This window comes from Cuculus canorus, chromosome 17 (genome assembly GCF_017976375.1).
Source record: "Cuculus canorus isolate bCucCan1 chromosome 17, bCucCan1.pri, whole genome shotgun sequence".
NCBI classification, from domain to species: domain Eukaryota; kingdom Metazoa; phylum Chordata; class Aves; order Cuculiformes; family Cuculidae; genus Cuculus; species Cuculus canorus.
This window is the reverse complement of record NC_071417.1, coordinates 15194250-15221926: the sequence shown is the minus strand read 5'-3', so window position 1 is coordinate 15221926 and position 27677 is coordinate 15194250. Positions and strand designations below refer to the sequence as shown.

Below are 27677 nucleotides of genomic sequence, written 5' to 3'. Positions count from 1 at the left end.
TGTGGAACACTGAAGGCCAAAGCAGGGCACAGCTCCTGAGCAGCAAACGTGATACGGCACGGAGCGAGAGCCAGCCTGAGGAGATCCACAATGCTGAAGGCAACAGCTGCCCCTCTTCATCTCCTAAGCAAGCTCAGACTCAGTGACTTGTCGTGCTTTTACAATTTAAGTTACAGGGAATCCCAAATTTAGAAAGTGGCAATAGGAGGAATTCGGCCAGTGCCACCATATCTGCTTTAAACAGTACAGGGCCTTGCTTTCCTCTGACAAATGGGCGAAGGGAGAGGCCAGGGACTGGGCAGCCATTCACTTTACTCTCCTGGCTTTGAAAGGCTTAGTTATAGCAGGGCTGAGGGCCAAATGCTCTGTCTTGAGCTGTTCCTTCTCCTCCCCCACTAAAGAATGACCTTTAAGCTCTGGACCCTCATCTCCACCCAAAATGACTGCCCTGATTTATTTTATGCTTTTTTGTTGTTTCCTTTTAAATCACTCCTAAGTCAAGATTTTGTTTGCCAAGTTTTCAGCCTGGAGCAAATTTCTACAGTCAAATTATACCCTCCTCTCCTTCCCCTTGACAAAGAGGTGTTTTTCTGGATATGCTGCTGTCCCACCCATTACTCACCTTGCTGCGGGGAGGCAGGGAGATGGCAAGCTTTTTAAATATCAGCATCTCAAAGTTCTGTGTCACAGGCATGGGCACACATCTGGTTAAACCATTTCCCTCATATCTTGGCTCAAAATCCTTGGCTGAGACATCTCATGGCAGTAGACGTGTCCAGGGAACTGAGAGGGAGGCAATAAAGGAGACAAAGTGGTTAGATTTCTCAGAAAGAAAATGGTTGTGGGCTGGAATAGAAAGAAATGCCAGGACCAGAGTCTGCTCTCTCAGCATGATACAGGGTTTGACTCTTTATGGAAGCGTGATGCCAACCCTCCAAAGCACAGGCTGCAAAACGTAGGAGACAGTTGAGGTCGGTACCTTCCACTGAAAGGACATAAAGATCTGAGAAGGTACTATAGCCTGGAGCCTCAGAGGGACCTCGACCCTCTTCCTCAGGGATTTTGGTTTCCTCACTTAGAACCCAGTGAAAGTCCGAAAACCCCTACTCAGCTGACAGTGAATTCCCAACACTGATTCTGAAGCAAGGAAGGATATGGAAAAGATGTTTTGAAGCATGCAGCTTCACCTCACCCACCACCTGCTTTACCAGTGGGACCCAGTCCCTCATGCTTACTCAGAGCACGCCCAAAAATGTTAGCTGTGGTCTGGGACAGGGTGTGGGAGGACACAAATAGGAAGGGAATAAGACATATTTGGTAGGGAATTCCCTGTGGATGTGTCAAATCAGCACTGAAAGTCCTTCACTGGATCAGACTTATTTCTTGTAAGGGAATTGGTGCTCAAATTATTCTGTGTTATGATATTTTATTGTTTTTATCAACTTATTTCCACACCTCCCACAAGATCAGTTAAGAAGCATAGGTTGCCTCTCTCACTCCAGGCAGACTGCCTGCCTTTCCAACACCCCCTCTCCTAAGGAATTGCTCCACATTAAGAGCCACCACAGTGTATAACGACACTTTTACAGACTGTGACATTGGCAGCAAGTTACACGATTGCAAGGCTTTAAATGGCTCAGTGCCCAGATCTCCTGTCTCCTAGAAAGGCTGTGACTAGGAAAGAGAACACCCAGCACTCAGCACAATAAAAAGGCCAACTCTGGTATTGAGCTGCTCCGCACAGAGAGGAGCTGGACCCAGGATTAGCCCCAAACTTGTGAAAAGCCACGTAAAATGGTCCATCTCACACTCTGAGAAGGTACAAGGGTAAGTAAACCATAGGGTAGAATCTCTCTTGCTTGCCCTTGTGAGCCAGATTCTATGTGAGGGAAAATAAGAGAAGCCTCTTCCTAGAGGGGAGCTTCTCAGCTGCATGTTAACTCCCACGGTCCAGGGAGTCACAGAAACCACAGACAAGCCACCCATCTGCTCCAAGGCAGGTCAGCTCAGTCTGCTACCCTTGACTGGATTTTTTATACTCCATTTTAAATATTTCCTTCCTAAACCCCACAGCCACCTGCGCACTTCATTCAAGGGCTTCATTAGCTTTACTGCTATAAAGATTTTTTCCTAATGTCTTGCTACAGTTTAAAACCTTGACACTTTGTCCTATATGCCCTGGATATAGAGAACACATTATACCTATTCTCCTTGTATTACTCGTATTGTCCCTCCAGCCCTTTACTGCTTCATAATGTTGTCATCCTACTCCTTCATTCTCCTCATTTAAGAGCCTCGGGCTCTCCCAGCTCTCCCTTTCTGGGCCTCCTAGAGCCTCTTCTCATATCTTAAGGCAAATGCCAAGCTTGCTATCTCAGTAGCGAATGGCACAGCCCCGCACTTTGGGGGCAGGGACTTCAGCCTAGCCAAATGCCAGATATTGTCTCAAATAATCGAGCTAGCTTAAAATGTCATCTTTGCAGTAGCCTCACTGCAGTCCTGTGGTTCACCCCCTTCCCTAGGTGTGATTATCAATCAGTCTGCACGCCTTGCTCCAGCACAGCCTGGCGAAAACAACTTTAAAAAAAAAACATATGGAGAGCTGTTTTTACCTGGGGTATTTCCAGGGATGTAAGAGAATTGCAGAAGCTCGTTTCAGCTCCCAAGCCAGCTTATCACAACTACCTTCTAAGACGTATTCTGCAAGTGTAGTTACATAACTGCTCAGGTTGGGGGCTTCTCTGGAGATCAGCCAGTCCAACCCCCTTGCTCAAGGCAGAGTCAACTATCACAGGTTACCCAGGACACATCCAAGTGGGTTTTGAATTATCCCTGAGGATGGAGGCTCCACAACCTCTCTGGACAACACCTTCCTGTGTTCAAACACCCTCACTGTAGAGATCAGTGAGAATAATCTGGCTCCGTCCTCTTCATCCTCTCCCATCAAGTATTTACACATATAAGCTAATCATATCCACTCTAAAAACTTGCTCTTCTCTCTCCTCCGCACCTCTTTTTTTCCTGTTATTAGTTGCTTTGGTCAATGAAGCAAATGTCAGTAGTCACAGGAGCTACCAGAGTGACACACACAGCTAACAACTGCTCAGGTGTGTCCAAGGGTTGGTTTGCCCCTGTTCTGACCATATCTACACAACCAAACCTTGTGGTACTTCCCAGTGATGAAGAAACAAGGATGCAGGCATCACAGGTATCAAAGCCAGCATCAGAAGACAGGAATGAAGGATGCCTCTACTCACCTTCGTCATCACAATTTTGATACTTATTTAAAAAATTCCTTCTCCTTAACATGTTTATAAGCCTGCTGGCTGAGAAACATTTGAAAGCCTGTTTGTGAGGAATCTCGTGATGCTGCCTGAATCTACTGGCAGCCTGAGAAGCATGAGGAGCTGTCACTTAACATAAGATAACTAAGAACCACAGCTCTGGAAAGGGTAGGGAAGGATAAGACAGCAGTAGCCCAGTATCTTTCCAAAAATACTGGATTTCTTACCCAGCCTCCAAACTACCACCCCGACTTTTCCAGGGAAGTGGTATGGTAGGATGGAGATAGAGGAAGGAACTCTGCTCCTCCCTCTGCTCTCAGCAGCATGCCAAGATCCCAAATTGCACTGATCTGACCTTGCCAGACTTTTCAAGGAAATGATTACCTGGGTTTCTGCCCGTGGGCCTTTAAATTCAAAGTCTCCAGCCCTTCAAAGATGTACTCACTTTCTTGGCTTACAGCTGCTCCTATCAGAACGATATGAATGAGGTACAGGCAAAGAAGAAAGGCTGGAACGTGCAGACTCTTGCAAGGGTTATCAAGAGAGGAAAAGATGATCATAAACCTTCTTCTCTACCAGGTGAAAAACTTTGCAAACCCTGGACGCTTGTGGCCTTCCCCCCTGTCTAAAGGCTGATTTTTCCCTGGAATATTTGTCTTTCCTACAATTCCCCTCAGTAATGAGCTAATCAAGTAGAATTCTTCTGGTATTAATCAGATGAGCAGGGGAGCACTTTGTGGTGAATATTATCAATGGGGATGTCAGGAAGGCTTTGACAGGATTATCCTTGGAATTTGCCATTTATTAACCAGGCCATTACCTAAAATAGCATGGCTAGGGTGGGGCCTGGTGTCACTGCACATGGGAGATGCCTTGTTTGAGGATGAGGAAGCTGAGGGTGGTGGAGTTCTGTCTCCATCTGATTCAGAGATCTGGAGCAGCTGCCCTGGCAGCCCTGAGATATCCTTCCCCATCTGTGTGTCTTTCTTTGCTTTCATCATCTTTTCCCATTATTGAGAAACCATCACAAATCAAGCTGCAGACTGAACTGGACAGCTTGCACTGCCAAACATAGGCTTGTGGTCCTAGCCAGGGAGGACGGGAATGAAACTCTGTTGTCACAAGCTGTTCTGCATGGGCAGCCAGGGATCAGTACTCTAAGCCCCCAGCCCAGGGCACCAGGAAGGAGAAACTGCATTTAGAAATAGAGGCACGTTAGACTGGCAGAAGCAGCTGGGACACAGAGAAGACACACAAAAAGCTCAGTGAGGCAAACAAAACAAAACCAATTGCTTTCTCTCTTTAAAATTTAGTGCCCAGCACAGACAGCTGGATAACCACGGTCAGGTCTTGGGAGCATACTATCAAATAATCAAAGCTGAAAGAGGGGAGATTTAGACCAGACATTAGGAAGAAATTGATTGCTCTGGGTGGGGGGAGGCCCTGGCCCAGGTTGCCCAGAGAAATTGTGACTGCCCTCTTGCTGGAGGTGTTCAAGGCCAGGTTGGATGGGGCTTGGAGTAGGCTGGCCCAGTGGGAGGTGTCCCTGACCATGGCAGGGCGGTTGGAACTGGATGGGCTTTAGTGTCCCTTCCAACCCAAACCATTCCATGACTCTATGATTAATAAGGAAATAAATACAAAAATACAGCCACAACACCCTTCCCCCTCCAAGCAAGTGTGTATCCCCAATTCCAGAGGCACAAGGCATCATTTGCTGTACTCCAGACAACTTTACATGGCTGTCGCCGGAAGGAACTTTTGCAAACTTCAGTCTCAAAGATCACTGCACCAGAGAAGAGGCAGAAGCACCCAGCACCATAAGTCCACAGGGGCAGGTGGAACACCTGGCTCAAAAGCAGAGATTGCAGGGAGAGGACAACAGATGCTCCTCAGGACAAACATGAGTCTGCATGCGGGGAGTCTGAGGTGAATGCCCCAACAGTGGCCAGACTTGAATACTGTCTCTAAACAGCATCTCCTCCTAGCACTGCCAGGCAAAACCTTGGCTGGATGGAACCAGCCCACCGGTGTGGCCCAGTAGGGCAACCTTCACATTCTTACAAACTCCAGAATCACGAAGTCATTGACTAGTAACTTTCAGTAGCTCTCAAAATTTGTCACTGCAGTACCTGTCACTGCGTTCAGACAGCCCACAGCACTGATTTGTCATGGGTAAGTCAGTGGAGTAACTGGACTCAGCATGGAGCAGAACCGGGCCCACACAGAACATTCAGACAGAGGATGAGAAACATTGGTCTTCTTGGACAGACCACTGAATGCAGAAAGGCAAAACCTGGCACTCATTTCTCAGTCCTGTCTTGTCTGGTCAGATAAAGAATTAGTGTTAGAATCCAAAATGCTGTAAAAATAAAAGAACATCCGACCCAGAGCCTCCTCTGCTTCCATACAGGGAACACATTTATGTAATTCCATCCATTCTCCCTTCAAATGTGGCACTTACGAGTAGAAAGGCCTGCAAAAGGAGGCCCTCAGTAAAATTTGTAAAATGGATTTCATAGATCATAAAGGAAGCTCTTGCATCAGTCCTTTGCCATTTATTCAGCAGGAATAGAATCAACTGAAAATTCAACAGCTAGTCCATAACTTCTCACATTGCCTATGGAAAAAAACATCAACTCACAACTCTAAGCCCAGGTGTGACATTGCAATTTCTCAATTTGCTCCAGCAATTGCTCTGATGAGGGAACATCCTAGAAAATGTATTTCTTCACCAGGTACTTTGCAGAAGTCTGGCTTCTGGACCCAAATTCCCTATACCAATGTCATCGTCTTCACCTTAAGCAGATCCCTTAGCCTTCACTTAGAAGGCTATGGGTTCTCCTTGAGGCAGCTTGCTCCAAAGAGGTCAACCCAAAAGATAAATGAAGAGCCAAAGAAATGTCAACATAAAATAGAGACTGATCCTAGCAAAACTGCTGCTGATATTCAGGACCAGAAACCACATGCCTCTTGCCTGAACAATTTCCAAACCACATACGATATTTAACGTGGAAAAAGTCATAAATGTACAAAAGTTACTTCTAAAACCCAAAATACAGAGTTTCTTACTTATGGCTTTGACAAATGAAGTGTTTTGTACTCTGGCATCATGCTTGGCACTCTAGAGAACCTTTCTGCTAGGTGGAAATAAATGGCACTGTGTGTCAGCATGCCCGCTGCCTTTGTGGCAGGACGAAGAGCGCCCTTCAAGGCCCTAACACAGGCTATTTCTGGCCACTGCTTAGCAAGATGCAGTGTGTTTGCCTTCCACCAGTGGTCTACCACAAGAAAGAGTTAAAAGATACTAAAAGGACTTTAGATGTTGCTGCCCATTACATTCTTTCATGCTCTCAGTTTTCACCTGTCTTTCTGCTGCGCACTCTCTACATCCAATTCAGCAAGAGAGAACGTGTGAGTAAACCATGCACAAACCAGAAGCAGCTCACATAAAGCAAAGCAGATTAAGGTATTTCAAAAGGACACAAGAGTTCAGAAAATTATTCTCTGGTCTCCTCTCTGTGGCTGTTGATTTGCAGACACTTCCCAAGTTCCAAAACTATATTTAAAATTAAGCTTTTAAAGTAAACAGTTTGCACTGGGCGCCAAGATTGCTTTCATGCTAAAACAGAAAACTATCTGTCTGGCAGAGGCTTTACTTTCCAAGCAGGAAATCCAACAAAGCTTTAATACAACAGACATAGTTTGATAGTCTCAATTAGGACTCACTTGGCACTGGCAGTAACCAGTCTTCCATCAACTGCATCCAGAAATGATGCTTGTCTAACTCGTTATTATGCAAAACATTAATGGGAGTATCTTCCTCTTTTGAAGTCCTCTGGAACTGGAAACGTAGGCTGAAAATGCCTGGTACACAACGATGCAGAACATCAGAGAACCACCCTTCCGAGATGGAAGCAGAGAGAATAACATTGGAAAGCAGAGCTTCCCAGCCTTTTCTGTACTGTGAGTCAAAGCACCTACACACAGTGCTGGAGAATCGCTGTGGGAGCTACAGCCCTGGGGAACACTGGGAAGCAAAGCTAACAACTATTTTATGTATGCATTTGAGCAGCTGGAAGAGGTCAGCCAGTCTGCAGCTGCCCTGCCAGCTCTCCAAAGTGGCCAGTCAGCAAGCCACAGGTCTGAAAGGTACTCTTGGAGCCATTTTCTTTTTTCCCACACCACTAGGTTCTTTTCACATCATGTAATCCTAAATGTTTGTACAAGAATCTTTCTCTTCCATCACCAGTGAAAGCTGTGGGGTCTTTACCTGGTGTGAGAGAGCACTACATTAACTCCTTCCCTTACAAAGACCTGTTGCCACTTAGAAAAAACAGTGATGGGGCATTGTAAAAGCTGCTACAATCACACACGTATTTCTGTATGACACCAGATCCTCAGGACAAACAGTCTTACTCCTAACACTTGAAGATCCATAGTTTACCTAGGCCAAGGTTGTCTGTTGAAATAAATTCATAGCTGAAAATACTACATCCCTGCACAATTTGTTTAAGCACGCTCCTCAGCCCCTGCTTAGAGAACAGGCGTCCCACTTACCAATGGATCTTTCTGAGCAGGTCCTGATGGTTGTTGTCATCATTCCTAACCACCAGTGACTCAGTTTTCCTTATTTCTTCCCGCACCTCTCCAGCAAATTCAACAAGCTGTCAACAGCTCAAGGCCAAGTCTACCCCTTGTGCTTTGACAGCACGCTTTCATTCTGCTGTTCAAGCACTTCTTTTGGGACAGGTGCCTAGTCAGTGCTTTAGAAACCAGTGTTTACTATTCACGAGAGAAAGATTTTCAGGAAAAATGCCGTCATAACATCCATGACGGGGTTCTTTATCACTTTTGCTACAGCCGTGCAATTCTGGCACGTCAGCTTTCTACAACGGGTCTCTTCTAGGGTCCAATCAGCTCTGGATTGCTGTTTTCTGTGCACCTGGAGTGAACATTGCCTCAGGTCTAGTAGCATCCCAATCTGTGGCAGCATTCTCCCTAGGACACTGGGAAGCAGTGATTAACAGCCTCCTTAAAGCCAAGCAGGCAGCAGTGTGTCAGAGGAAACATACTCTTTAACTGAGCCACTGTAGCTTACCTGGTCTTTCCTTAAGTCTGGAACTGGATCAAACCCAAAATTAAACCTAAATCCTTTATGTCTCAGCAGACGCCTAATTCCTGAACAGGAACAGCTTAGCGCTCTCCCAACAGCTCAGGAGTTCTCTCTCTCTCTCTTTCACCACCAGTATATTTTGCTATTTGACTTCTAATAATTTCTCTCCCCAAGAGAAGCAGCTCTGATGTCTTATTAGTGCTGGTGCAACCAGGTCAGAGTCTGTACATCCAGCTAAGTGTCATATCCAGAAGAAGAAAGAATCAGCTTGAGCTCCACGTGAATGAGGACGCATTCTTCAGCAGTGGTAGTTTCGTTCTACTCTCTTGCTCATTATTATCAAGTGCTGCTCCAGCTTCTAACCCATTTGCACTGTGCCTTTAGAGCTTCTGCACAGCCCTCAGCAACATAGGTGTTGCTCCTATGCTTCATCCTGGTTCTTGCTTATAATTACCTTTCCTGTTTTTCCCATCCTTTTCCCAAAAGGCTGAGGCACTTTCCTCTGCTTTTTCTCAGCTATCATACATGTTTTCCTTACACCCATCCAAAATTCACCACCACAACAATCCAGCATGCCACCACTGTCTGTCACAGCCACCATCCACCTCTGAGCAGTCGTTCCCAGAGCTGCTATGGGAACACCAGCACTGCTGAAGGAGTTTTCTAGGCAACTTCTGGCTTCTCACGTGCAGCCTGGGGGCACAGCACCTGAACCTGCTGTCACCATGTCCTGTTCGCATCTCATTAAGAGCAGAAGATAAAATTCCAATCCTTCATTCCTCAGCATGGAGCACAAAAGTATCCTGGATCAATCACTTTATAAAAACATGCTCATTCCTTTTGGTGACTACCTCCAAACTTGATTTTAAAAATGGTTAAGAATGAAGAATATAGGGGTACATTACTCAAAAAGGATGATGATCCTTACCACTGTCATGCTGCACCCCTTCTCACCTAAATTTACCCAGCTTCAACTTCTAACCACTGAATACTAACACAGTGGTTTCCTTTGGTTGGTCAACTCATTATCGAAATTGTACTCTCTAAACAAGTACACAGAGATTACAGTAAGAGCCTTCTTGTCAGCAAATTAAACACATTGTTAAATAGGGTGCCAACATGGATTCTGAGATACCAAATGCAGAAGTCTCCAGCTCAAAACAGACAGCCCAAGGAACAAGTAGTGTTGATACAGCTTTGAATCAATGGAAACACTGGGATCACTTCCAGCAGTATCAGGGACAGCATAGCCATGCTATAACGCAATACAGAGACACTTTGGAACCGCAGACTCCTCTAAAGGAAACGGTCCTTAGACCAGGCTCAAAGCTCCATAGTCAGGGACACAAAAGTTTGTCCTGCTGCCACACAGACTTTGTTTGGGGACTAAGTATGCCTGAGTATCTTGTTAACATGCCCTAGAATCTTGAAAGCTGACCCTTTGCAGTAAGAAATGTGACAAAGAAACAGTTCTTGAATGTGGGGAGAAAAAAAGGCTGTGTGCCCCAAGCATGCAACCCCATAAAGGTGCCTTCTGAAGGAACAAAGCTGCTCCTACACAGGTGCCCGCTGCAACCACTGCTCCCAGGGTCAGGGTTAGGGAACGGGCAGCACATGACTTTGAAGCAGAGAGGCTGCTCTGCTCGGCCTCTCGATTGCACAACAGTCCCTGAAAATCCCTGAGTTCCAGGAGAACTGCCCGGCTTCCCCTGAGCCCCTGCCTCCAAGCTGCATTCACAACACTGCCGGCCTGTGTATTTCAGGAATGCGAAAAACTGGCACGGCAAGGTCTATAATTCAGCCAAGATGATGTGTTGGGACATGACTGAAGTTAATTAAAAGGAGCTTAAGACAGACAGACAAAAAAAAAAAGAAAAAAAGAGAGTTTGCAAGACTTCTTAAAGCCAATTAATTATTATTTGTGGCTGCACACGCCAGATGAGCCACAACATGGAATCTCCTCAGCCCTTACCACTCACCTCAGAGCCTTTATACAAGGCAGAGAAAACCCACATGCAGCTGTCAGGAGCTCTGGGCCAAACTCTGCACTGGAGCTAGGCAGAACTTTACTGAAATCAGCAGCATGGCACCGTTTACACCCACAGATTTATGCTAGGTCTTAATGGTGGGCCCAGAAGCAAGAAACTAACATTATCTTGGTTGATGTCTAAAAAAGCATGGGCTACTGCAGAGCAGGATGAGCCAGTGACATTCATCTTTGGACTGGAAAAGGAAGGACTGGCTGTGCCTGGAGTCAGAGTGGAGGAAGAGCGAATAAATGTGAATATTTTCATCCTCCCTACGGCATGACAGTGACCATTTTAAGAACTGCATGAGGCACCCACACTGCAAGAAGCAGAGTTTCCCAGAACACATTTCCAGACTAGTTTCCTATAAGGAATTAACTGCCTCCTTAGCAATTCCCTAAGACTCTAAATTCCTCTAAATTCCCAAAGACTAAATCCCAAATACCAAGTCTACTGCCCCAAACCCTTCACCATCTCCCCGAGGACAGCAAAGCAATGCTCACACACATGCGTAACCTCCTCGCTTCCAATTCTGTCTGCTCAGAAGCTGCGTCCCAGCAGGAGAGCTGGGCACAGATGGAGCTGCACGCACGGCATAAAGACAGAGTAGTCAGAGATGCCTGAACCACATCTACCAAAATCTGCGCTTCTGTTCAAGAGGAACAGCCCCTGCTCGCACTGTCCATAACCCACAGGGGCAGTTAAGAGAAGGCTACAGATTTTAACAAAGGGGACTTTTCCATTTGGCTCATTGTGCTTTCTTTCGGTGGCTGACAGTGACGTGTATGCAGCTGGCATGGCTGCTCCCAACTGCACAGACTCGCGTCTGCTGCACAGCCCAACCTGCAAGGAAGCCTTAGCAGCCCTCTGACATTTGCTGGGCAGAGGGAGACCTGGTGTCATTTAAGCATAGGTTAAGCAAACCGGGTGCAATCAGTTTGAGTTTGGCTGAAGAATCCTCCACCCATCACAAGCTATTTAACCCGTGCAGCACCAAACCTTTATGAGTGCCCAGAGCAGTGAGAGTTTTAGTCTGCAGAAAAAAAAAATCTCTAGGTCAATCATCATTCCCAGATTTCCAAAGGCAGCACAGGAGGCACAGGTCATATTGAAGATCCATTGCCTAGAGACAGACAGCCGGCACTCCAGCTACTGCACTCTGAAAATTATTTTAACCATAGAAACGAAAACACAGAATAAATACCCTAAAACCTATTGTCAGCTGAAAATGGTTTCCTTGTCCTTGTGCTACTTTGCCTTGGATAAGCTAAAACGATGCTTGAAAGCACTTTGAAAAGCACAGCATAGGGACCAATGTGTTGAAGGTGTGATGAGCAAGAAGATGGCAACCAACCCTCTCCTCTCCCGAGCCTGCAGTAGCTCTTCGGGTACTGGCCCAGGGAGAGATGATGGCCAGTGTGGGGAAACCTTGGGAACTGTGCTCTGCTTCAGCCTGGAGCCCCAGCGCTTGGTTAGCCACCATGCAGGTTATGGTCAGAAACTGACCCAAAGAGCCACATCTTCAATACAGCTTTGAAAATAAAGCACCCACTGCACACAGCAGCATGGGTCTGAGGCAGATTAGCTGCGGCACTTCTGAGCAGCAGGTACGCCCAACGCAGTTCACATGTAGCTTGGGTGACTTACCGCAAGGGGCTGTGGTGGTACAAGGACGGCTGGGACACCTGAGCTTATCAGTCCTGGTAAGCAACACTGTCCTCAGACACTGCTGCACAGTCAACCCACCTCCATCCCACAGCAGAAAGGCAGGACATCCAGACCACAGTCTGAAAATCACGCCCTGGAACACCCACCACCGAGCTCTCTGGTTTGTGGGGAAGACATCTCGCAGCCCTCTGACACAAGAAGATTTTGGTATGCAGTTTGCAGGGACTGGACAATTATCCATCCCTGAGCTTGGGGGAGCCATTAGGTCAAGAAAGGCTGCTTACTCCCAGTCTGTTATGCTCCTCAAAATTAATACTGCCATGACAAAGCCTTAGGATGGAAAGCTCCATGGGAAGTTGCTGACTGCAGATCACTTAGGCTGAGGGGGACATGCTTGCAGAAAGGTCTGGAACTGCAGATTTTGAGTTTCTGTCTCCAGTTGCTCTTCTAGTGCTTTCACAAAAGGTTGAAGAAACCGGGGAGGGACCTGGGGGGGAACTCCCGACTGAAAGCAGCTTAACACCTTGCTGGATCCTCGCCAAACACAGTTTCAAATTAACAACTCCAAACTAGCAGGAAAAATCCTTCAATAACCCCCGAGGGGTCAGTGTGAGACCCCAGCACGGCTCAAAGCAGAGCTCAGCCCTGACACAAAAGGACGGGGTTGCTCACCTCTCCCGGGGGCTGAAGCCCGGAGGAAGGGGCACTGCTCCCAGGAGGGGACAAAGCCCGCAAACCCCACAACAAAGGCCACTTTTCAGCAGCACACAAAAGAAGGAGGGCCTGGCTCTGCCCCTCCAGCCAGCCCCACCCCTCGCAGCGTGGAGGCCTTCGCCCCAGCGCCAGCCAAATCTAATCAAGGCTGACACACAAGACAGGGCGGGCAGCCGCTGGCCTGAGGCACCCGCACCTCCCTCCTCACCCGCAGCCCCCCCGACCCACATGGGCGTTGCCGTGCTGGGAGAACTGAGCCAGCCCCGCCACAGCCCCCTGCCTGCCAGGGCGGCTGCCCCTGCCCCTACACCCGGCCATCATCACCCGCCTCCTTTCAGCCCTCTTCCTTCCCAGCCTGGCGGTCCCTATAACAGTCGCTGCGTCAGTGCTGGGGGGAAAGGTGTCCCCTGCCGCGGTGGGGCACAAGCTCTTCCCTGCCGGCAGCCAGGACTGAGGCTCCTCTTCCCTGACTCCTCCGAGCCAGCACCCATCAGTGGGTGCTGGGGACCTGGGGGAGCCTGCGCCTCTCAGGCCTCACAGTTTGAAGCACAGCCCGGTGTTGATTACCATACACAGGAACTGGGCCAGTTCCTCAACAATACAATTCTTCCTTCAGATAGAAAAGGAGCCCCTGAAGCTTTACAAGAGTTTGTTTAAGCACTACTGAGACAAGTAAGCGCTGAACATAGAAAGAAGCCCAAAGCAGTCAGACCTGTCTCACAATAGCAGGGAAGCTGAATATTTCCTAAAATTGCACTGCAGAAAGTTGACTCTGGGGAGAGCTGGTGCCAGCATGAAGCTCTGGGTAAAGTCTGAGAGGTTTACACCCACGCCAGCTACAAGTCTGAGAAGATAACAATACCACCTTGAACATATATGGGCACTTAAAAGCTTCACTGTGCAAAAGACAGCCATGTCCTTATTTTCTGAAATGTCTGTCCCTTCTGAAATCATAACAAATTAAACAGAACAATTCTGTTAAAAACATTTTCTAGGGCACAACAATACACTGTATAAAGTCCCTTCCATGGAAACAAAAATAACCCTTTCAGAAAGACTATAATCACCCATTTAGAGCACAAGTATATCTCACCGCGACAGAAAAGATAAATCTACATTTGAATTGCAGTCCTGTTTTAACATGTCATCTCATCTAGTAAGACTGTCAGTTCTAGTTCAGCTACGAATATCTGTTGCTAGAGGAATAAAATCCCAGCTGAAAGTCCAGAGCTAAAACATAACTACCCTGGAAACATCTTGTTAATGAACAAGTGACTGTGTAAAACATACACCGGCGTTCACAATTGTATTTTAATTGCCCCCTGGGTTGAACAGAAGCATAAACATATCCAAATCCACTTGGGGAATGCTAAAAAATGAGGCAGAAGAAAGCGAAGTTTATTGTGGACCCAATTCTTGCCACACTGGGTTTGAAGTTACACAGGAACAGCCCCTCCAGCAACAGTTCTGGTTCCAGACCTTTTGTCCAATGGTTCCTGCTGCAGACAGGACCCTGCAATCTTCCCCTTCTAGAAGAAATACTTGCCCAGGGAAAACCTTGTGCCCACACAGCAAAGTGGGTGACACCAGCAGGAATGGAGGGAAGCACACAAAATGGATTTAATCATGGCTAAAGGGAATGACTGCTAAGTAGAAACCTACCAGTTTTGTTCTGGTTACTTTAAATTAGAACAAGTCTGTGTCTCTGGGTCCATGCCTAGTTTTGCAGGCTAGCTGGATTCCCATCCTGTCCTTCTTTCCACATGCTCATTCTGGCCATGAGTTTAAGGCTCCTGAAAGGCACCAGATGTTGGTGGGGGTGCTTGTTTGTTTGAACTCCCCTTGCAAAAACAACAATAAAAGAAGGGCAGGAGATTGGATGACTTCAGATTTGATTTCCAGCAGAGTATGACTAAGGCAGGGAGGCAGCCTGGTAAATACGCTCAGGGAGGACTAGGGGAGGGACAGAAAAGGATGGAGAGAAACTCAACAGAAAAGAAGCAAGAGGGATAGAAGTTTCCAGTCATTAGCAGAGCAAAGGAAATGGAGACAAAACAGGTGATCTGGAGAAAGTTTTTGTGGGGCGAGTCAGGACTTTAATCTCCATGCAGAGCCTAACAGAGATCCAGCAGACTGACAGCTGAAGTAATAGGTGAGAAATGTGAGGGCAGGAGACAGCCAAGAACAGGTCTGGCTTGGCAGTGAGGAGTGCACACACGTTGTGTTGACACTGGTTTGGCGAGTCACTGTTTCACACTGGGATTTCACACTTTCTCGAAGTTTATAGCATTCAGGAGCCACCTTCTCCAGGAAATCTCACAGTATATTCATTGAAGAGCACTGGAATCAAGGTGAGCCACAGAGCAGCTACTGGAAGGCACAATGGGAAACGTGTGAGGACAAATACGAGGAGAGAAAGTGTCTGAAAAATCCATACTGATCCTAGTTAGTGGGACAGCGACAATCTGAGAAGGAAAGGATAACAAAAGGAAGGCCCTGGAAGGAAAAACAAGTTCTTTGAACTGAAATCCCGCTTTACTTTAAAATGCACACATTGCAACAGAGATGCGCATACGCGCGCACACACAAACAAATCAAGTATCCACATGAACACAGTTGGTTCTGGATATTCCTTCTTCCTTTAATTGGTCCCAGGTGAGGCATCAACAATCACATCTGGAAATTTTTATACAGATGGCAGGAAAGCCAATGACTCGGGTCACAAATATTTCACGCTCTCTCTTTGCCAGAAACACAGGACAAATGTGGTTTACATCTGCCTCCCTATAAATACTCACGCTCACACTTGCAGAACTCTCTGCTATGGCAAATACTGTAAAAACAGAGCTGGTCAGTGTGCCTCCCTTCCCTCCCAACACAGATTTGGTCAGAGCTGTGAAATTGGATGCTAGGTGACACCTGTGGTCCAGGTCAGGCTTATCTTTGGGATATGGCTCAAGAGATGTCCAAGACATCCCTAGTGACAGTAGATGCGAAACACAGAAACAAAGTATATAGATGAACACTTTTAAAAGCTGCTACAGCCCCAGCCTCCCAGACCAAACCACTCCATGGGACCAGAGGAGAGGCTCTGTCAAGCACATCCAGCTTCTGCTTGACGTGCAAACTCAACTTAGCTTTCAAAAGCCCACCTTTCAAGAAAAAAAGCCACCAGTGTTCCTTTAATTCCCTACTCTTCTTGCCTGGGCTGCTACAGAGGCTTCCAGAAGAAAGGCAGTGGTGGCAGCAGCTACCACCTGAGTTTGTCCACTCTTCGTCAAAAGCAATTGTAGTAGCTTCTTGTCCATGACACATCATGTTCAAGCACAGCACTGCCTGACTTAACTGGCCCTACCTAGCGTGCACTGCTACTGCAAAATGCTATACAAATTCAACACATCTCAGTAATGAGGACCTAGCACTTGGGTATCAGAGCTGGAACTCAAACCAAACCCTAACAGTAGCTCTGTTTCCTTGCAGTAAGGAAACTGTGCTGAGTGTTATTTGGGGAGTAAGCTTGGAGAACACATCATGCCCTCACACTGCTGCCAGATGAGCAGTACTGTTGCAAAAGATGGACACAGCTTCATTACTATCTGTGTCAATGGTGCTCTCAGAAATGCAGAGAGCATGTACTTCTCTTCAGTACTAGCTAATTCTTAGCAGAACCACAAGATCTGTGATTCATTGCTCTGCCTAGATCTCCAGCTAGTGTACACAGTACTGTTAGTCCTCGGCATTAGGTGCTGATTTAGAAGAGCTGGGTGCAATGTACACAAGGAAGGCAGAGTTGGGCAGGAACAGCTTACACGCTCCTGATGAGCCAACTCTGATCCTGTCTCTGGTAACTTTGTGCTGCTTCAGGGGTAAAGAGACTGCAGACGTGACTTAACTACATGTCAGAGGGAGTCTCCTACCACCACCGAAACAATCCGTTCAGCAATTTTCCATTCTCTCTCACTGCCCTTACCACAACAGATGTGGCAATAGCTATGTACAGGGCTCTGCCAGCATCTGGGTAGCAGGCTCTGACAAGGGCCATGGCACTGCACCCCCAGAGCAGCCTGGAGTCTGCAGCTATAACCTCCAGGGTGATGCAGCCATTTAGCAGACTTAGATAAAACTATTTTTCCCTCACCGAGGAGACTGCCTAAAGCTAAAGACTCAGCTTTACCCACCTCTGAATGCCTACTGTTATGATTCATGCCATCTGAATGTTCAAGCTAGAGCTGATCACTTGGGCAGCACAGCACTACAACATATCCATTCCCTTAAAGTCAGTGGAATTCTAAAGGCAAAGCATTTAAAATTGACAATAGGTCTTTATGTACTTCTAGTCCCAATTTACCTCTAGTCCCACTCTTGCAAGAGAAAGCTGAATAGCTTACAAATTTTGCAGTATTTTTAAAGGTTTAAAGAAATTGATTAAAGGTAGCATCTTTCAATCATTTGTTCTTTAGAGTGCTCCATCAGCCAGGCTAAACTGTTCAGATGCTGCTGGTGCCCATCCTGTCCTCAGGAGGCAAGAACAGGTTCTGCCTGAAGAGGTACCTCATTAGCCTCATTTGTTTTGGAGTTTTCCTTGGGAGCCGCTACCAGGGTCACTGCTGGAAACAAGATCACTGAACTGATCAATGAGTTGTCATGGATGGCTCACAGGGCACTCCTCTGGCGCTTTGGGAGCGCTCCTGATGCCCACCCCAGGCTGGCCAGCAGCCCTGCAGGTCAGAGGTGATACACAGGGCTAGGAGAAACTGAACCAAGTGGAAGCACAAATGCCTGGAGTCCTTGTTCTGTGCGCTGACATCCACTGCTGCAGTCTGATTTACTCTCCGTAGCCTTTTTAAGGGCACACATTCAAATGACCTCCCCACGCGCCTCCACTCATCTGGCTTGCCACAGGTGGGAGGCTGTTGCTGTTCTTAACATTTTTCACTTGTTCCACCAGATGAAGAGATGAATTCCCTTTGTTCCTCAGAGATGGAGTTTCTTTCATTTCCTGCATAAGGATGCAGTCCGCACTTCTAGTAGAGGGAACAGATGATGTAGGCCTAGAGGGTAAGGGTGCCTTTGCCTGAGACGGATTTTCAGGCGTTCTTGCACAATTAATCCTTTAAGCCATCGGGATGCACACAGCGACCATTTTAGAGCATGCTCTGTTCCACAAGAGCTCCAGAGAAGAAAACCACCCTTTCAAATCCCTTTGCTCTCAACCCATGGTCAGAGTCCCCTTAAAACCAAAGCTGAACGAAGGGATCCTGATTTGGCTTATTTGCATATGTGATTATGTAAATCAACCCATTGCTTCTTATCCCATGGAAGCAGACCTGCCATACTAGGCTGCAGAGGAGCCTTCAGGTCTGTGCCACAGTAGAGAAGAAGATTGGATTATTGAAAAGGACATATGCGTGAAAACAGGTCCTAGCTGCATATTCACAGTTCATAGGCACATGGGAAAAGGCAGGTTTAACCCTTCAATGTCAGAGAGGCAGGGAAGAAGAGAACAGCGCAGCAGCTGCAGACAATGCTCACATATAAAGTAGTAGCCTTTGTCTGAACATGGCTAAGGATAAACAGCAGAAGTATTCTGTGCAGCCTGCTGTGTGCAAGAGAGTTAATAATCTTAAGCCACCAGAAATCAAAATGGGGAAAGATGTCCATGCCCAGGATCATCACAAGAACTCTCATTCCTGTACCACGGTCACCCTGTGATGTGCGCATGCTGCCTGCTTGTTGCTCTCCAGCACGCGCAGCCCCTGTTTCTGGAGGGGTATGTTCTGCATTACTGCACAGTTACTCTGCATCCCACTGCTGGCTGGACTGTTATCTGTCTCCACAACTCCAGCCTTCCAGCTGCCATCCTACAGATGCAGCATCCAAAACAACACTAGCTGTGCTGCCCAGGGAATGCCACAGTCCCACATCTCCTTGCTCTGCTATTCCAGATCTGCCTGCTCCACACCCCACAGCCTCTCAGGGCAGCTGGGCCATCAGCCCCTTTGGTTAACAAAGCATCTGCTTATCAGTGGGAGGCTCAGCAGGCCCCACTGGGCAGCAGCACTCTTGGGGTTAACACGACCCCAGGCTGGCATATCTCAGCATCTGTACAAAGCTGAACATTTTTAATGCTTTGAGGAAACTGCTGTGTGGATGACAGAAGCAAAGCAACCAGCCCATCTCCATCAAGAGGAAATAGAAGCAGTGTTCAAGGATGCATGGAAAGTGCTGAGTAGTCACAAGACGCATTTTGCAAGCTCTAAATAATCTTTTACTAGGGCTAAGAAGGCACCTCTCACAAAAAAAAAAAAAAAAAAAAAAAAAAAAAGCATGCAAAGTAACAAAAGGAGAAAGAATTGGCACTTCTGGAGAGCACGGCCAACAGGAACCAGCCATCTCCCAAGGACCAATTTTAAACTGACTACAGGTGTAAGTGACAGTAACTTTTGGGTTCTAAGGTATGTCCCAAAGCAAAACTGAATGTGCACCTGTATTTGTCTTTATTCTGAGATTTGAACTCAGGCTGGTTTAGGCCAAGAGTTACTCATCTTTTAAAGCCAACTTTGCTCAATCTAAAGTTTCCAGACCAGGACAAATAAAGTGGATTTGGCAGAGCTTCCTCTGCAGAGACTCTGCATGTGGGACACAAACTCAAAGCAAAAGGTGCTGAGGGGGAAGATCGGTTTGTTTTGTTGATCCTGCCATGATGAGGAACACAAGGGGAAGGGAGTGCTGTAGGTTGACCCAGACCAGGAATATATCCTTAACAATGCTGGTTTCACCTACCCCCTAACCCACCCTCTGTACACACACAGCAAAGCACACTGGCAAGCAGTAGCTGACACCAGCTAACTCCGTCTGATTTTCCTACTGCAGGCAGGACCCAGGTAAGAACAAACGGTGCTGAGTCCAAACCAAACTTAGCAAAAGGGCAGTGTCAATGCACAACCCTGGAAGTCCCAGAGGACCTAGCTTCAAACATTTGCAGTTTGAAATGGAAACAAATAAGATAACATTCCCTCACAGGATTTCTCATCCTCCAAACACCCTCCCAATCCTCAGTTTTAATGCCCCTTAAAGGCAAGATCAAATGCAGGAAACTGGGGCATCTGGGTTGTATCTGCGCTCGAATCCTGCCGTTTGGATTCCAGCTTCCTCTTCTGTGGTGACAGTCCCCCTGCAGATCATACTCAGAACGAGGAGAACAAATAACTACGGGTTTCTTTTTGCTGTCTCCAGAGTTAAGCCTGGGGTTCAGCCACAGGGTTTCTCGCACCCAGCTACGCTGTTTCAGCCATGGCACTGTGTTGATTCTGCGGTCAAGATGACACCATAGGAACAACATCCATCTAGCTCCAGCAAAAAATATTCTGGCAACTTTCAAGGCAATTACTAAGTTTCCACTCATTTGTGTGTGTTTCCTGACAGTGGAATTCAGGGTATGCGGTGGTGGGGTCTAACCAGCCCTAGAGGCTTGCACATGACTGCCAGTCATGGCCGCTCCAGAGAGGAGATAAAGCAACAGAAAGGAAGGAATCCAGCTGAGGGCAGGAACATGGAACATGCATACGGACACACCCATCCCACTGAGCATTGCAAAGAGGAGCCGGGTGCTGAGTTCAACACATCCTTAGAGAAAGAGCTTGGAAGCAACAGAAAAGACTCCTGCATGTGCTCAACAACAGCAGTATGAGCTAGCTGCTGGCAGGGACTCTCAATGGCAGCATTTGCCTGTTAGGCTGCTTCTTCCCTTTCCCCAACGCCCCAAGCAAGCGTGCACCCCTCCACACACCAAACCTCCCCTCTGGTGTCTTCGAGGCTGGGCACAGACCTATGCTGTGACCTGTACCTGGGAAGGCCTGGAAGCAGGTCCCTACAATCCCACTGATCGCGTGCAGTCAGGAACTGACAAAATGGTGGGAATGCAATCGTACCCTGCGGAGACAACCCTGTGCATTTAAGCTCCACCAGCTGGAAATGTGGCTGCTAAGTGCTGGAACCTGATTTATCCACCCACGAGTTAGTCTAAGGAGCTCTCATCAAACTGACCAGGAGCTTCCTGCCCTGTAGCAGGATATTCTCTACCATCCGCTCCTCCATGAACCCTTCTCCAGGAGTCCTCTGGCACCAGATCAGAGCCCAAGATCAGAGTGTGCTCCGAATGGCCACTGCTGCAGCACCCACAGTGCTCTGTCCCTAGCCTGAGTGAGAGCATCACCCACGTGAGGCATCCAGCCCCAGCCAGTCGAAGAGGTTAGACTCCAGCAATGTCTTCCCATTCCCGGCTGTCTGTCTCCCATGTGGCGACGCATAGCACTATTCACCCGACAACTGGCCAAGCCCAGAACTGTTTTTATTAGAAAACACTACGGCAAGCCTTTCCAAGCCTCAGAAGAATCATCTTGTAAAGATCTGGGCTTGAGATGCCAAATGATTGCTGCTTTGGCGTAGTCTGCACATTCATTTTTTATTGGTCACAAACGCTTTCCAGATGCTGGCATGCTGGCTGCGGATCGCAGCTCTGGGGACTTGGCTCCCAGCCCCAGTCACTTTGTTAAACTCTTGACCTGCTGTGGGTTAAAAGAAGCAGGGAAGGGGACTGAGTCACCATGAGGGCACTGCTAAGAGAGAGTGTGCAGAGACCCATTTCAGCAGCTTTCTGTGCTCAGCTGGCATGGAAAACATTTAAGGTGGTCCAGGGCGATCCAGCTCTGCAGCCAAGGCTGGGGAGAAATGCGGCCGAACACCAGCCCAAGGTTTAGGAGCAGGGACAGAGAGGCTGCCCTGTGGCTGGATTTTCCACACTGCAGCCCATCGACTTTCCATCTCTTTTTCTGCTGCACAAGTGGATTTCCCATCCCTGCTCCAGTACTAAAGCGATGCTTGGAGCCAGAGCCATGTGCAACATCACACTGAAAGCTGAAGCCAGGAAACCTTCCTTGGGTTCAGGTTTCATGACAAGCCTGAAGCTTATTCATCAAGGAGGTTTGCAAACCTTTGGGGAAAAGAGCTTTTCTGGACGCTGGGTTGTTAGAGGATGTCCCAAATGATGGGGAAACGAGAAGCGAACAGCCAGAAGGAAACACTGTTTTGATGCTTTTCTGACTGGAAAAATTTCCCTTTTAAAAACATAGCTGTTACAAATCATTGGGCTTTTCTCCTCCCTCAATAGCAGGATTTTTTTAAACTAACAGTCTGCATTTTTTGATAGATTCTTCAACTGAAATTTTTCTGCAGTTGATGACTTTCTTTAATCTCAGTTTTCCAGAAGAAAAAGTTCCCTCAAAATCTCACTTCAAAGAGAACTCTTTGAGCTGAAACAAAATATTTAATTCTGCTTTTAAATATCCAGCGCAAAGCAGTGTTTCAGAGAATGGATTTCCATTCAGAACCTCTGGGCAGTTCTGGATGAGCTGTACTGACCTGAGCTGTGGTGCACAGCCTTCCCCTCCCCTTTATGGGCACCCGCAGGAGCTCAGGGAACAGATTCCCTTGGCACTTTCCCTGCCAGGGATATCAGCTCAAGGCTCTCAGGCTGGCTCCTGGGCTCTCTGCTGGGTCAGCCAATGAACTGTGCTGCACAGAATGCCAGACAGGACAGCAGACAGGACACTGGTGTGAGAATACAGACAAGGGTTAGAGACCCCCAGAAAAGTATCAGCTCCTCCAGCACCCACACAATGATGTGGTGACAATGGTCGTCAACACCTGGTCACTCAGCTCATCTGCTACTGCTGTGGCTGCGGGAAGCTGCTTGTAGCCATCTGCTTGCTCCTCTTCCGCCCTGGCAGCTGGGGATGAACTCACATAGAAGCCAGATGCTGAGGGATGGATGGATGGATGGATGGATGGATGGATGGATGGATGGATGGATGGATGCCTCACTGCTCTGGTTCTGCTCTGGTTGCTACCTTCTAACCTTGCTTCAGACCCCCACAGGAGCTCAGCGTCACCCATGGGCCACTCATCAGCGCAGGCAGGATCTCAGGGGCTTCAGTGAAGAAGGGAGGAGTGAGCAAGCCAATCCTGCTCAAGCCTCCAACAGCCACCCATGGACGAGAAGCCACAAGCAGAAGTTTCAGTAGGTGAGCTGGGATCTGCTTCCCTGTTCTCACCCTGTCCGGGACTCATCTGCCCACGTCTGCAAGCAATGCATGATGCCTTCAGCATTACTCGTGCACACAGAAAGTTCTGCAGTCCTGAGGGAGTACTGAGGGAAGGTTTTATCCCATGGCGCTGGTCCAGTGATGCTAATTAAATCATCACATTAGAGCTGAGGGCTTTCTTGAGTATGCGTTAGCATTTGAGCTGAATCACACCTCCAAGTACAGCCAGGTGTGCTGCCTGGACTCCAGAAAGCCCTGCCAAACTCATTTCACTTGTGAGGCGAAGGCCAATTCCAGCAGTCTCCAGAGATTAATAAAATAGTGGAGCAATCCAGTGTAAACCTGAACCTTTTTAGGTTCAGTCAAGTGGAAATCCAGCCTGACTCCCCACCCCCAAAAAAAAGAATGGAGAAAAAGAGAGAAATTTTTACATAATAATGTACGCAATGTTACAGCAGACGGGGTTTCTGTAAGGGCATTATGTAATGTCTCGTTAGGGCTTTTAGCTGAATTATCAGGTGACTCGCACGATTACTAAAGAGAAAAACAGCATCGCAGGTGAGCAGTGGGTGTGGCAATGCACATCTGCCTGTTGTACAGCAGCAGCAGCAGAAGGGATTCGGATTCCATGAGATGTCATTGGAGAGAGCTCGTGCCACAGAGCTCAGATTTGGAGTTGAAAGACTGCAAACCCCATAGTTGGTTAGATCCAACATTCTGGTCCAGGCCTGGCTTCTCCATCCGCTGGGGAGGACCACACTGCAATCCTTCACAGAAGAACAGACTCCTCAGGGTGAGTTCTCCCACCTCCTCCTACCTTCAGGTCTTATAGCCCAGGAATTGGTTCTGGGACCACTTGCTTTGCCATAGGGACACAAAGAGAACTCTTGGCTATTTCCTCTCCCACAGTCCAGGGGCGGAAAGGACAAACATATTCCAGATGACCTCGCACTGCATAGATGCTGAAAGTTACTTAGGTGCTATTCTCTCCCTGTCCACTCACTGTGAGCTGCAGGGGCACAGGAAGAAGGACCTGTGCAAACACAGCCAGTGCATCAGATAGCACAACCACACCTGCCAGCTGACCGACATCTGTCTTATTCTCAGCTCACAGCAAGATAAAAACGATGCTGCAAAAAGCATCACTCTGTGCAGGGGGTCTGATGCAGACCCTCTCTCCTCTGATGGTCAGGGACCTTCTAATTACCAGCTGAAAGTCACTATGGGCTAGCTGACACCCATCAGTTCCTGTGCTGGTATTGCCTTCAGTTTAAGCAGTTGTTCTCCCTCCCTATAGCATTTACCTCCTCTGTTTCTCCTGTCCTGGTTGTATTCATAGAATTTCTCTCAGTCTTAATTTTGCCAGACTAAACTTTTTATTGAGGGAAGATTTATCTAATGGGGTTTACATTTGCTTTTGCTGTACTGCACTCGTCCAGCTTCGATGTTTCAGTGGAGCAGCTTTGCTTTCCAATCAGCACTCTCCTTTCAGCCTGTCACTGAAGAGGTACCTCACACACCCATTAAGTGAATGAATGCGCTATTGCGACGCAGAGAGCTTTGCAGCAGAATAAATATCCACATGAAGACAAATCTACAAAGCACTATCAACGTGGTAGCAATTATTGAAGCAATGGGTAGACACTAGCACACAGAAGGCAAGAGAAGAATAAGGTGGATAGTACTGAAAGTCATTTGATAAAGAAAATAAAACGCACTTGGCAGAATGAAGAATTAACTTTCAGACAAGTGGAGAGACCTAGTGCTGTGCCTCAGCAAGCCCTGGGCACACACCAATGATATACTGCAGGAGAGAGAAGTATTCCTAGAGAAGAGCAAATCTCAAATGTTGCCAAAATTTTTATATTAAAATGTCTTTTCTGCAGACAGTGCTAGTACTATCAGAGTAATTCTGCACACGGAACCATAAAGTTATACAACAGGAAATGTAAATCCTTACTAACCCCCCACCTGCACCATGATCAAACTGCTAGTGTCACAGCCCTGCTGTGGTAAAACCAGCCAGACCAGCAGGGAATGCCTCTTGGGTGAGTACATGTGAGTCTCACATGATGTTGGGATGACAGAGGAAGGCTTTGCCCTGTCTGCTTTTGGGTTCTATAATGCTTTGCAGTGTAGTGATATCGTTTATAAGCATAGTCTCTTGTGAGTGCAGCCCAGAGATATACATGTGAACCCCAGCCAGTGTATGCAGCTGGCTTAAATACCACTCTGAACTGTGTTCACAGCAAAAATTGCCTTGGACTCCACTTTCTGGACAAATTATTGCTAACAGTTTGTAGCAGTTTCTCCTGCAGACACTTTTAAGGCTTGATTTTGTGCATGGGTGTAAATCAAACCATTCCATTGACAGCTGACAGAACTATTCCAGATTTCACTGGGGCAGCTGATATAAAACCTCAGCATTTCGTGCCCCTCTTAAACTCTCCTGCAAAGTCCCATGGGTTGGCTAACTTTTCAAGGGGCTGCTGCATCAGAGGAGAATGAACAACTCTCCAAGTTATCCTGTTGAACCGTGTTGCTTCCTAGGAAGCCCAGGGCTGCTCAGGAACACAGCCTGTTGGAACTGAAGTGTCACTGACTCTGTAGAATGCTAGGAGATACAGCCAGTCACCCAGGGACCTCTAGACCACGTTCACGTCTCGTTTAAATGCAGCTAGTTCAGCATTTTGCAGATGCCAAGACTTTTCCTAAGCTTCCCGGGCGGCCCTGCTGGCGGATCTCCTGCTCCCCCTCGCACCCGCTCCGGTCACTGCAGATCCTTTACTGAACGTCCAATTATCGCTCATTTGACAACCTTCCCACTGCAACGCTGGGTTTCACCCTCCCACGTGAAACCTGTGGGAACGGAGGATGGGTGAAAGGAGGGTCTGGAGAAGACTCCCCCGAATCGACTAGGAAGAGCTGGTTTCAGCCCACCCCTCCAGGTACCTTGCCTTCGCTGCTCCTGCACTCGCAAGGAGGTGCTGAGCTTGCTTCTCCCAGGGCCCACTGCAGCTCAGAAAGCTCCAGTGCTAGAATCTCATCCTTGTTGTGTTCCTCTTTGGAGTGGGGAGAAAGCATTGCTTTGTGCCTGGATTTGCACACTTAGATTTACCTATGTGGTAAATCTATGAATATAGATTTACCGGCATATGAACACATGTATACGATACGTACCAAGAGTGAGCAATTCATAGCAGACCTCCCTGAAATTCTTCCTCTTGGAACTCTGTTAAGTATCATCATTACTATTAATATTGCTACCTTAACAGGTTTTCAGGACACAGCATTGCTAACTCGCAGATCCAGTGGATCTCAAATCTCACTTTCTGGTGCCTCTGGGCTCCAACACTGCAACTCCTCGACCAGTGCAGGCCTCCTCTACGCATGCAGCACGCTGCCTCCAGACCAGGGCAATCGAAATGCCAACGGCAGCACGTTGCATCAGCAATCTCATCGCTCACTCGTGTCCTCCATGACTCACTGTCTGATCTCATGTTCCCATCTGGTTCTTTGTAAGCATTTCATCAGGAATAAACAAATGTCTGTACTCTAGCTCTGCAAATCTGTATCTGATATCGTGATGCTGACAGACACCAAGAATGGAATAGTGGGATTGGGGTCCCTTATCAAGGGGTGAAGATTGATCCTGATACAGACAGCCTCACCCTCACCTAGAACCAGAACTGGCTCTAAGGAGGTGCAAGAGAGATTGTCTCTGTGGGCAATCTTGAAAAGACAACTCCAAAGACTCCTACAGACTCACCATTTAGTTTCCCTGGAGTTAAGGCAGGAGAAAGCACCCCAGAACACACCCGGGGGTTAGGGAGATAGGAGCATGACTAATTCTAGTGCATCATACCTCCCTCCCTCTGGAAGTTAAGGAATAAACATTGACTGTCAGGAGCAGCTAGCAGTTGGGGACTGAGACTATCGTCTCCAGGAATTTCTTACTCTCATCTCTTTGCTGACTGGAAACAAATCTGTCTTACACATTTCCTGCTTTCTTGCTCCATCACTCCGTTCCTCCGAAAGTGTAAAACAAGTCAATTGGATGGCAGATCAAGACAGAAAAAGAAGACAGGTTTATTAGAAGCTGGAGAGAGCAAGTATCTATCATCAGCTGCAGGGACTAGCAAAGATTCCTAACCATAAAGATAAGCCCCTAGGAGGTTAGATCTTCCTTCAAGCAGGACAGGCCTCAGTCCAGTGGATAATAAAAAGAGAAGAGGGAATTCCCCAATATTGGTACCTACTCTGTTAAGTTCCACCTTCAGGCAATACATAATGGATGAATTATACACCCTTGAAATCTAGTTTTCTAGTACCAGCATTGATAGATCCTTGAAACAGTAACATTGATATAGCAATTAAACCGGATAGCATCGTTTACTAACTGCAATAACACACTGTCATAAACTATAATCTGCCTTGATATTATCATATTGCACTATGATTACAGCTAAAACAAATATTATGCCAAACTGTGTACATGACACTTTCACATTCTTCTGCTCAGCCACACCTAAGGCAACTAATTCAGCATATGTAACAATCTTTGCTTAATTTTGAGTTTCACAAGTGCCAAAACAAATTGGAAGTCCACAGGCAGAACAAAAGGAAACAGCAGCGGTATACAACCAGCAGTCTTCAAAGAGAGAAAGGGGAAAGGCTGGCAAAGGGAATCACCACACAGAATGTGAAGGAAAAGAATGTTGGGAGGCTTATAAAATGACATGGTCAAAATGGTCACAAAAATGTT

The 27677-nt window shown here is 47.2% G+C and overlaps 1 long non-coding RNA gene across 3 annotated transcripts in view; it reads right to left on the bottom strand.

Annotated features, from left to right (window-relative positions):
* The window catches only part of LOC128853908 (uncharacterized), an 88776-nt gene that overhangs the window by 6095 nt on the left and 55004 nt on the right, over nt 1–27677 (bottom strand). For 2 of the 3 annotated variants that reach the window (XR_008452724.1, XR_008452726.1), the window contains exons 1-2: nt 3730–3876; nt 623–783 (exon numbers count right to left, since the gene is read on the bottom strand). This is a non-coding gene — a long non-coding RNA (uncharacterized LOC128853908). Of the gene's footprint in view, nt 1–622; nt 784–3729; nt 3877–27677 lie in introns of those variants that run through there. The other variant, XR_008452725.1, reaches the window with a different exon arrangement.